The 9,929-nt window shown below is 40.8% G+C and overlaps 1 pseudogene; it reads right to left on the reverse strand.

Annotated features, from left to right (window-relative positions):
- Nucleotides 1–6,146: 6,146 nt before the first annotated feature.
- LOC119511604 lies at nt 6,147–7,945 on the reverse strand (annotated as a pseudogene).
- Nucleotides 7,946–9,929: the final 1,984 nt, after the last annotated feature.

The following is a 9,929-nucleotide window of genomic DNA, read 5'->3' on the forward strand; positions in this document are numbered from 1 at the left end:
CTCACATATCCTAGATGACCTGTGACAATCTGACACCTGGACTAAATGGGGGTGCCCTGTTGATCTGTATGTTGACTCTATCAGTAAAGCTTAATCCTTCCCAATTGGTACAAAACTACATCGTAGAAGTTCTCGTATTACTTTCCCAGAGTGCTGGGCCATGTGTACTCCCCTTTAAAGACCATGCTCTCAGCAACAGGGAGTCACTGAGGGTTAATCTGGGGAGTGGCAGGACCACCGTGGTGATGGTTTCACACATAGGCAGGCACCGGGTTATTGGGAGGCAGGGGCCCATCAGAAGGATGCTGCAACAGTTTGGGCAAGATGTGGAGAGGCAGAGGGGGTGCAGAGGGAGAAGAGATGGCCAGTGCAATTTCAGGAAGGTGAATCTTCAGGAATTGCTGACTGCTGTACATAGGCAGTATAGTGTACTCACGTGCTACTGTCAGGAACACTTGCATTTCAAGCAAGGCTGCCTGGGGGAATTGCAGACTACCTTCAGGGCAGAAGGAGAGGTGTTTTGGCCCGGGAGGCCTGCATCATCCTGTGCACTCGCCTACCTTCTTGCTGTGTGCTGGAGCTGTGCTGCTCACCTTCCAGGAGCTTCTAGGAGGTGCTGGTGGTTTGGGGCCCATCATCCTCCAGGGATGTTTCTTTGAGAACCGTATGGAAGCCCAGCTCCCAGGATATTGTCTCCTTGAAACTCGCTGGGGGAGGGAAGGCCATTCTCTGCCATGGCAGAACCACTCAGTCAGGGAAAGGGGTTCTCAGGGAATTGGAGGCTCCTTTCCACCAGGCAGCATTTTCTACCATGAGAGCCATTCTCTGTCAGACTGGAGGGAGAATCTACACAGCAGGCAAAAAACTGGATCTGGACCCATTACCCCCACCCCATATAATTTATACCTGTGAAATCATTGTATTCTTAAAGAGATAGAATGATAGAAATGATTGACGTAATTGAAAATGGCTGTAGCAACAGCATCCAACTTCCCACCCAATTCTCTAATATAATGCAAGGTCCATGGGAACCAGAGTTGGTTTTATCTGAACAAGAGTTGGTTGGTATTTCCCAGTACCTAGAGCACTGCCTGGCATTCAATGGGTCATCAAAAGACATCCGTTGTCTAAATAAATTAATGGATGAGTGACTGGAGTCTGAAGGTTCATAGGATATTCATCTCTTTCTACTAGAAGATTTCCAAAGACAGCATTCACAGTGTCCCAAAAGGGTATTTTACATTCTTAGATCATTATACTGAGAATAAGTTCTCTGTGTCTGTATTAAATTTTCTCCTAATTCTGCTCTGGGATCTTGAGTCTTGAGTCTACACGGGGGGATCCAGAATGAAGTTACCTCCTTTTCCATATGACAAACCTTCAGATCCTTGAAGACAGTTATTTTCCCATGGAGATTTCTGTATGGGCCGATTACAGCTGGTTTATTCAACCGTTCCTCACAGTTATGAAGCAGTTTCCAGATTCTTCAACCTAGTCATCCATCCCTTTGATTAGTGTGGCTGGTAGTATTCGCTTGACTAGTAATCACAGAAGTGTGACAGTAGCAGCACCTGTAGTATTGCCAGGCCTAATAACAAGGTTTTCCGCTTGTACAGCGGTTAATTAAGTACTTCCACAGACATTGTCTCATTCCACTCTCCTGCTAACACTGGGAGGAAGAGATTATGGGCCCTCATTTTACATAAGAGGGAGCTTGCCCAAGTTCACACATCCAGCTCCCTGCCCTCACACCAGGGCTCTTTCTGCCACAACATGTTTTTCTAATGTGTTGCCAAGCACTAAATCCTCCAGATGTGGCCAGGAGCACCACAGATCTTGATGGGGAGAGAGGCAGAAGAGAAGGCAGCACCCAGATGCAAGGAGGAAGGTTCTGAGGAGGAGGGTGTGGACCAGGGCGCTGGGCTTCCAGGCCTGTGAACCTGGGCCAGGCTTGTTTTCTCTCCTTCCTGACCTCCCCCTGGGCATCTATCCTTTCTTCCCCTTGGCATCTGGGAGAGAGGCTCCTTCCCCCATCCCATCCGATCCCCGGCCCCCAAAACGGGACAGCTGGGGAGACATTGCAGGTGGCATGTTACAAATTCCTCAGGTCTGACCTGGTTTCTCTCTGGGCCTCAGTTTCCCCTAATTCCCCTCCACAGAAAACCACTTTGCATTGGCCCCTGGGCATTACTTTTCTGGGTCTCCTCCCAGAAAATTCAATTTAATAAATTCATAACACATGCTTCCGTTCCGTCAAACATATCACTGAACAGTGTTAGGCAACTTTTATTTTCCCGCAAAATTCTGAAAGGCAAGTGCTTAGGAAGCATAAAGCTTATCAGACCTACCTCCGGCTCAGCCTACCTGTTTTGGAAGAAACCAGCCTGCAGTGGCACCGGATGCGCAGAAACACAGTGTTCTCTTTTGATGCGGGTTTCCAAGCATCCGTTTCCTGGAACGGAGGCCAAGCGGCCCCAGCGCTGGGACTGGAAAAGGCCCTCAGGATTTATGAGCCTGCAGGAACGCAGAGCGGCTTATTCGAGTAACAAGAGGAAGACGGAACGTTCTGTCACCACGTCAAGTTCCTATGCACCGGGCCTTCTGGAAATGCTTTCCCAGCCTGCGAATTGAAGGCAGATGGAGGCGAGTTGCTCTGGTTGACTTGCACCATCGTCTCTCCTTCTCAAATGCTATACAAACCCAGTGAACCCAGAGGAAGGAGAAAGAGCACAAAACAAATAGCACTGCCTGAGGTACAGCCCACATAAAGGCTGATGGCACCGCTCACCTGCCCAGCTGCTCCGTTAATTAATCAATCAACAAATACATATGGATTCTCTGCTAAGGGGTTGTGGTTGGTATTGGGTGGGAGGGATAGAAAAAAAAAGTGCTAAACAGAGGCTCTGCCCTCAAGTGCTTAACTTAGGCTGGAGGAGACCTCAAAACAGTTGAGAGCAATGAAAGACATTTAAGTAGTAATCAGGGCTAGCTTATTTGGCTTCAGTAACCAAAGGCTCCAGGAGGGCAAGGGAGGGCAATTGCTTTCACCTGGCAGAATGCAGTTTAGGATGGGTTTCACGGAGGCCAGGGGGCTTTAATTAGACTGGAAAGCTGGATACCATTGAAACATGGAGGGATTATTGGGAACATTCCAGATAAATACAGATGAGCAAGGAATTAGAAGCCAAAATGATTGAGGGACATGGAGATACGGGATAAATGTAACTGGGTTGGATTATTGTTGGATTATTATTATTATAACTGAGGTAGGGACTATTGTTCCCTCTCGGGAGCTGAGAAAAATGATGCAAGGCAAATTTCATGAGGAACTAAATCATGTTAGTGCAATCTGTGTTTCAACTTCCTGGAGACCAAAGAGTTCAGTTAGTCTATGCCAGGGAGGGGCAAACTTTTTCTGTAAAGATAAATAGTAAACATGTAGATAAACAGGTAAAGTTAAATAGTAAACACGATAATAAACATGGCTTTGCAGGCTGTATGGTCACCCATGCAACTACTATTAACACGGTCCTCGTACCGCAAATGCAGCCATAGACAGTTTGTAAACAAATGAGCGGGGCTGAGTTCTAACTATTAAACTTTGCAGGCAGACACAAATCTGAGTTTCATATAATTTTCATGTGACATGAAATATTATTCTTTTGTGTGTTTTTCAGTCATTTGAAGATGAAAAAACCATTCTTAGCTCACAGGACACAGAAAAACAGGCAGCAGGCTAGATTTGGACCATGGGCCATAGTTTGCCAACCCCTGGTCAAACAGAAGCAATATCACATTTTGTGGAAGAAAAGGAGGGAAGGAGAGGATGAGTGAGAGAAAGACCATTTATTAAGTAACTACATTCACCTCTATCTGGTTTTAAACTCATTTGCTCTTTTCTTGCTTCACATATGTAAGTAGTTCTTGAAAAACACTTCTCTCAAAAGTGCTAAAAGAGTTTAACGTGTGTATTTTTAAACTTTGAGCCTTCTTGATGGGCATTTACAGCCAAACTGTTGTGCAGTCCTTATCTCACCTGGGTTAGCCATCACTGAATATACTTTCCTTGAGAGCCAGCACCTGCTTTGAGCTCCCACAGACATTTATTTGTAGTAAGCTCACAGTAATTTATGGTTGTGTTCAATCAGCAAATTTGAGAATATTCTACGTGCAAGGTGCTAAGTATTAAAGGGAGCACATAATCAAAATATAAGACATGGCCCATAAACCATAAACCAATCTCTCTGGAATTTTCAATACTGGTTTATTGTTTTTAGAATGTATCATAAATGCTCAGCAATTTTGGCTCCAATTTCCTTTCTTTTTAACATCATGATCGCTTTCTATTTATTCCCTTCTATTCCCCACCGACCCCTTTTCCCTCTTCTGTGGCACTTTCCCCGACCAGCCAGTCTGATCTCCTTGCTGTTGTTGTAACCATCCCACAGAGTTATGTGCATAACTCTCACAACACATTTGCTTGCATTTTCTTCCTCCCACACTGACACATGTTAAGGGATGCCCTCTTCCTTGCTTTCTCAGGCCATCTGTGCCCACCCTTTGAAGTGAAGCTCAGGTCTGATCTATACCTAGAGATGCTCTTTTTCTCCCTGTAACTCCTCAAATACTTGTGGACTGGCCCACTCATTTTGCTTAATTTTGTGTATTATATTCACAACTAAAGTCAGAGACCATCCTAACTTGTGATCAGAGATGGCCTCTAGGCCTTCTTCAAATCTACCCAGCATGTAGGCCATGGTCAGGCCTTGAGTATAAGCTCAGTTACCAAATCGCTGTGGCATTTAAAATGAACCTGGAGAGGACAGGGATAATAGGATGGAAAGAGAAGGTTTGATAACAGTGGGTGAGGGAAGCAGTGCCAGGAAATGGTAGAAAGCAAACTGACATTTTTAACCCTACAGGAAAAGAATGGAAGATGGGGCTTTGCAAAATTAGAAAAGTTATCCTCAATCCAGCCTCTCTGAAAGTTCAGAAAAATTAATGTCAAATAAAAATTAGAAGCAGAAATGTATCAAGGTCAAATTCCATAAAAGTTGTTAAAAGAAAGAGAGAATAAGAGGCAGAATAATAACAACATGCCAGGAAAATATGATTGCCAAACAAATAAAACTTCTAACCCACTATTTCAAAATGAGCCAGAAGAAATTAAGAAAATGTTGGAAGACATGAAAGAACAGCATAAATTGGAATTGGGAAAACTCAGAAACCAAGTGACATAACTCAGGAAAGAATTAAAAATAAATGAAAATATGATGTCAAAAATGAAGATTAAACCAGAAGGAACAAAAGAGAGAATAAACACAATAGAAAATACCTTAAGAGAAAGAGAAGGTTAAGTAGAGAAAATTTTTTAAAATTAGAAAGAAATGAAAATTTTGGTCATGAAATAGTGACCAAAATTCAAGCTACACAAAGATCCTTGAAAGAAATAGGAGTCCCAGGAGAAGAATATTGAAGCAAAGAATTAGAATAAGTACTAAAAGCTGTGATTCAGGAAAACTCTCCTTAAAAAGGAAAAGATTTGAAATCATGTATTTAAAGAGGATATTGACCAACATCAAAATATATTATGGTTAAACTATTGGACTTTAAAGAAAATAAAACATTATTCATATTCTAGACAAAAAAGAGCAATGACTTATAAGGAAAATAAAATTAGATCATAATCAGGTTCTTTAAAGTAACATCTTATGCCAGATAAGACTGTGGGAACCTATATAAAATACTCAGGGAAAGAGGTTGTGAGCCAAGAAATTTATATCCAACAAATGGACTTTCCAGTGTAAAGGGTACAAACAAAGCTAAGATTCAATGAGTTAAAAGGAGCAAGTACATGTGCACTTTATATTCTAACAATACAGATATAGAACAACTATAAAAATAGAAGAATGAGGAAAGCACAGGCTAGTTTTTAAATATTTTCAGTGATCATATGGTGATAGTACTAGGGTTGTTTCATTGAAGATATGGGGCAAATAAATTAACTAGTTATGAGTTTTTCTAATTCTCTTACCCATTCTATTCTTTTTTTTTGTTTGTTTAAGAAAAGTTTTACTAATGTGTTAATATATCAGCAAAGTTATTGCAACAGTTTAAAAGGCAGACAGACATACTCTTCCAGGCTGTAAAGTAACAAAAGGGTTTTTATACAATTAAAGTATTACATAGACTTATGGGATTCATTGAATAACTAACAAACCCATAAGAAAAATTAAATCTGAAAGATTAAATCCAGTATTAGCACCTACAATATCTCTGAAAGTAAAACTTTTAACTGTTTCATTCTCTCCTAATATATTTCTTAAACTCTCTATTTAGATACAGTGCTCTCAAACCCCAAAGATGAACTAAGGGCGTAAGAAGCCCTGGTACTAAGAAATGTACAGACAAAAAAAGGACTAGAAATATTGACTTAGACTTGGGAGTTTTACTTGGAAATCACTTACTTTACTTGAACCATAAGATTTCTGTGCACTGAATACTGTACATGAGGAAGGTCTAGAATTCTTAAGATTTGCCAGTAAGGATAGTTAAAAATTAGCGATATACAGTATTATTCCTATCAAATTTTTTCCTCATAAGTTACATTTATAACAAAACTATAATTAAAATATTACACTTGCTTATTACACATTCAGGGACACAGCAGGAAACATTTATGTGTTTGATGGTTTAGCATCCACTTTATTGTGCTTACTTATTTTTTGTAATGAACAAGCAAAACACACATCTTCCCAACCTTCATGGTAATGCAATAATAACAAAGCTCTCCAAAGAAAATAACTAGAAATTGCTTTAAATACTGTTTAATTAAGAATAACTACTAGAATAAAACAAATAACATTATACATTATCTTTCTAATGAGCTGTAGTTTGAGAAATTAAACAGCAAAAATGGATCTTCTTAAGATCTGACTCATGGCAAAACTGGTAGTTCCTTGAAATCTGGGAGATGCATTAGCAAAACCACAGATACAGCCTATCCCTCACCAAAATCCCAGAGAAAAGCGTTTTACTAACTTGAGGGAATAAGACTGAACACTGGTGAAGATACGACTTGTTGAAGTCTAAAGTCATCTGGGAAGCTCACCCAAGGAATGAAGAGAACCAATGGTACTGGTGGCACATAAGAAATCAACTTTGCATTGGGCGGACAGCATATTTTATTAAATGGCTTTGAATAAAAAAGCAAAATGCTTCATTGTGTTTTCTCAGAAACTAATCAAAAGATGACAGAATCCTACACAATTTCGAGACACAAAGTGGATGCTGAGCAACTAGAGGTCACCCCAGGTGCGGAATTTTAGAAAGTCAGTCCTTGGAGTAAATGGCACCATGGCTCTGGCAGCAGATACAAAGGAATGATGCTCTGGAGAGGAGGTAGGGGACACTCTGTGATTGGCCAGTAGACAGATGAGGGTCCCAGCTTAAGGTGGGATCTTTAATTCTATGGTTTATCTTCCACTGCTCATGCCTCTGTCTTCATAAATGGTAATTTCAATAACTCGAAGTCCTCTCTCAATGGGATCTGTCAGGAGGAGGCCTTGGGGAGCATATATCTTCTCATTCTGTTCTTGAATGTATTTGGAGACTTTCTTCAGAACCTTCTCATAATGAGTTTCCATGCATAAGAAGATGGTGTATGCCGTTAAACAAGCCAAACAGCCTTCAAGATATGATTGGCCCCCAAGCTTCTCTGCTTCTGCATAAAGGTTATTTAATGTTCGAACTGTTTCTTCAAACTGCTGTCTATCAATCCGGTTCTCCAGCTCCGCGGGGAACTTGGTCTGGAACTGACAGCGTGTACCACTGCTGTAGTCTTGCTGAATGAAGACCTTCCTGGACACCGGCACCTGCTGCGGCCTCATGGCGAGGACAGGACCGGCCGCGCCGCCTCCTCGGCCCTCCAGCTGCTGTCGTCCCCATTATATTCTTAAGAACCAGGATTCCTGATATGAAAGAAAGGAGATACAGATAAAAGGTCAAGTAAAAACCTAATTCAATTTCAGGAATTTGAAATAAATTTGAATTTGAAGTTTATTATGAATACATCCACATAAAACAAGTTTATACTGATACTTCCTATTCAAATTTATTTCAAATTATATCTATATATCTACATGTATCTATAGCTCTGTATCTCTAACTACTTAGCGTCTCTATCTATCTATCTATCTATCTATCTATCTATCTATCTATCATCTATCTGATCTATCATCTGTCTATCCCAAGTACCCAGATTTTGGTCTTGAAATATCATTTCCCACTTAAAACAAAATAAAACAAAACAAAACACTGGACTTCTTGGAGAAGTGGCTGATTTCAGGTCTGAGCATGAAAATTACAAAGTGAGCTTTGACCATCTTGTCCTACCAGATAGCAAAGAAGCTTTCAAAGACTACTAGGTTATATAAAATTACTAGGGTTGTATATAAAGGGCTCAGAGCTGACTTGAAGAGATTCTACTTAGCCAAAGATGGAGCAATTTGAGCTTCAATGATAATAACTGCAATGGATTCAAACCCTTCAAATATACTTAGCTACATGTTTTTAAAATGATATTAAAAGAAGACTAATTGGTCACCTTTGGAAGATGATAGGGAATAATTTATTATCCTGAAAATGGAAGAATCAAGCATTTATCCTGCTTTTCCTATATGAACTCTTCCACCAGGTAACCAAATAGTAGACAAAGGAAAGCATGTCTTTATAAAATTATGACAAATAACAAATGAAAAAGTAATGATAGTATGAAAACATCACCACTGTTGCATCCCTAATAAATTAGTAGATATAGGCACTAAGCATCCATGGCTGTAAACATCACAGGGAGACAACCGGACATGTGCTTCCTGATGAACGGACACAATGACACCTACAGTTTTGCCAAAGGAATCAAATCTGCATCTGATCCGGTCTCTGGACCCAACTGCCAATGCGCATGGAATTCTGAGGCCAGAGGAACATATCTGACTGTACCATGTGTGTGCTCGGCAGCATCCACACTCTGGAAACCATCCGTGTCAAACAGCCCAGGTTCCTCAAACTAGATACATGTACAGAAAAGCAAGGACAGGGGGAGGACACACAGATTCAAAGAGACTTAAAAGCCATATCAAGTTTTAAAAATGTGTAAACTTTCACACCTTGGGTTGCATAGTTAGATGGCAACACTAAAGAAATTCATGGACAAGATTACTATAAAGTCAGGAGAGCAGCTACTTTTGGAGGGAGGGAGGGAAGGGCTGGGTTGGGATGAGTCATGGAGGGACTTCTGCATAGCGTGTAAGTGCTGTTGTCGTTCTTTTTGCTCAAAATAAAGTTGTTTCTTATCTATCCCAGTCTGCTGTACTCTTTGTAGCAGCCAGGGATGCTTGGTCTCATACAAGTTGGAAAAAAAAAAATAGCATTGCCACTATGGAAAATAGTTTGGCAGTTCCTTTCAAAACTAGAAATGGACTTACCATATGTGGTGGATTAAATTATGTACTCCAATTTGGACATTCTCTTGGTCTTGATCCACATTCCTGTGGGTGTGAATCCATTATAAATGGGATCTCTTGAAGATGTTATTTTAATTTAATTTAATATAAGGTGTGGCCCAGCTGAATGAGGGTAGGCCTTAATCTGGATTACTGGCACCCTCTATAAGCAAAAGAAATTAAGACATAGTGAGAGAAAGCCACAGGAAAGAACCAGAAGTTGGAAGTTAACAGGACCCAGAAGAGAAAGGAGTGGACAATGTCAAGTGATGTGAGGCAGTAACAGAAAGATGCCAAGGAACCCTAAGCATCTCTGGCAGCAGCACTGGCACTGGAATGTTACAGACCTTGGGGAGAAAGTATCGCCTTGCTGACACCTCAATTTTGGACTTCCCCTGGCCTCGAAACCATGAGCCAATAAACTCC

Source organism: Choloepus didactylus, chromosome 16 (genome assembly GCF_015220235.1).
Source record: "Choloepus didactylus isolate mChoDid1 chromosome 16, mChoDid1.pri, whole genome shotgun sequence".
Classification (NCBI taxonomy): Eukaryota; Metazoa; Chordata; class Mammalia; order Pilosa; family Megalonychidae; genus Choloepus; species Choloepus didactylus.